Here is a 2,119-nt window from a genome sequence, read left to right on the forward strand (position 1 = left end):
AGGCTACAATTTGGATACTTTCTCCATGAGGGATCAGTATGCTAAGTTACAGAAGAAGAAACTGAGGCTGAGCAAAGGTAGACTTTTCCAAGGCAGCATTAATAATGAGTGGGGAGCTGGAGGTCAAATCCAGCTCCATCATACCATGTTGCCTTTATGAGGTGCTACTTTGGTGAGGTCTGGTTCTGCTCCAACATAGTAAAAAGAAGTGATTTCAAATGATTCCACATGTATCAGTCCCTCATACCATTATGGGATGTTTCATTTTTGGATGCTGTAATCAAGACCAGATTAATACCTTTAAAGGCTCTAAGATTTAAAAGAAACGAATGTCCTCCCAACACCATCCTCTATGGATTCAAATTAAAAGTAATTATAAACAATAAAATAAGTAAAACAAACTATCATTTTTCCCATGACTACTTAAATTTTTGTTTTTGAAATACCAGCCGTCAAATTCTTTTATAAATTCTTAAAAGTATTCTCAAAACAATTTTTTCTGATGTCCTAAGCACATGTTTAAACTATTAAGTAATTCAACACTCTCTGTTGCATCTTAATTCCTGGAAGAGGTGTACAAGATTTGTAACTGTAAAGGCAAATTTGGGACAAATGAGGACAGAAACAAGTGATCAGGAAGAAGACAGAACATGCAGGTCAGGGAAGGGCTGTGTGTTTATAGTTTGCAAGAATCCACCTACCATGGGTGGGATCAACCGTCTACAGGAAATCTTCCCGAAAGACTGTAGTCTATGGTAAAACTATGAATAAGTTACTGATGACGTTTAAGTACTCCCTAGAGATCTCCAGGAAGCAACCTCAAATTTAATCAATGCCCTACAATCCATAAACCTGGGAAATGCAAACATTAAAATAGGTGAAACAATACAGGGTGGAGGGGACTATTATAATGTCTAGAGCCAACAGAAGGAAAGCAATTCTTGGAGAATTTACAAAAAAGGGAAGTTGATGGTGAGAAGTTTTATTTATTTATTTTAACTTATTTTTATTTTACTTTAAGTTCTGGGATACATGTGCTGAACGTGCAGGTTTGTTACATAGGTATACATGTGCCATGGTGGTTTGCTGCACCTATCAACCCATCATCTAGTTTTTAACCCCATATAGTTTTTAAGGTGGATTCTTGCAAACTGTAAACACACAGCCCTTCTCTGACCTGCATGTTCTGTCTTCTTCCTGATCACTTGTGTCTGTCCTCATTTGTCCCAAAATTGCCTTTACAGTTACAACTCTTGTACACCTCTTCCAGGAATTAATATGTAACAGAGAGTGTTGAATTACTTAACAGTTTAAACATTAGGTATTTGTCCTCATGCCCTTTCTCCCCTTGCCTGCCACCCCCCAACAGGCCCTGGTGTGTAATGTTCTCCTCCCTGTGTCCATGTGTTCTCATTGTTCAAATCCCACTTATGAGTGAGAACATGCAGTGTTTGGTTTTCTGTTCCTGTGTTAGTTTGCTGAGGATGATGGTTTCCAGCTTCATCCATGTCCCTGCAAAGAACATGAACTCATTCTTTTTTATGGCTGCATACTNCGCATAAATGTCTTGATGGTGAGAAGTTTTTAGTGTGTCCAGCATTGCCCAAGAGAGGGAGTTTCAGATTTGGGGCATGAATATTTTAGTTGAATTTGCTGGTATAATCTTATCTTGAAAAGGGCCAAGTGAGTTTGCTGCTACAGTTTAATAGTAATATTCCGTTAAGATAATCTGACTATCTTAGCTCAGATTCTGTGATCACCAACTTATCAACGGACTTCATAGTACTCTGATATTGGGAATAGGAGTCCTACCTCACAGACATAAGGGTCCGATCAGCATGGCATATATAATTCTTTAGATAATACATAAATTGTCATCCAGATTATAGATCATTCTTTTATGAATCACAGGATCTCAATGTTGGAGTATATGTAAGGGACATTTAGTTAACCATCCACCTGGTGCTGATATTCCCCTTATAAAAAACTGACAAGGGGTTGTCCATTTGTCCTTGAGAGTCTCAAGTAATAGGAAACACATTACCTCTTTACTTCTCTGAACACCTGTGTTGGAAAATTCTGCTTTATATTGAAAAAAAAATGTGTTACTTTATTTGTA

This window comes from Rhinopithecus bieti, unplaced genomic scaffold (assembly GCF_001698545.2).
Source record: "Rhinopithecus bieti isolate Rb0 unplaced genomic scaffold, ASM169854v2 scaffold_57046, whole genome shotgun sequence".
Classification (NCBI taxonomy): domain Eukaryota; kingdom Metazoa; phylum Chordata; class Mammalia; order Primates; family Cercopithecidae; genus Rhinopithecus; species Rhinopithecus bieti.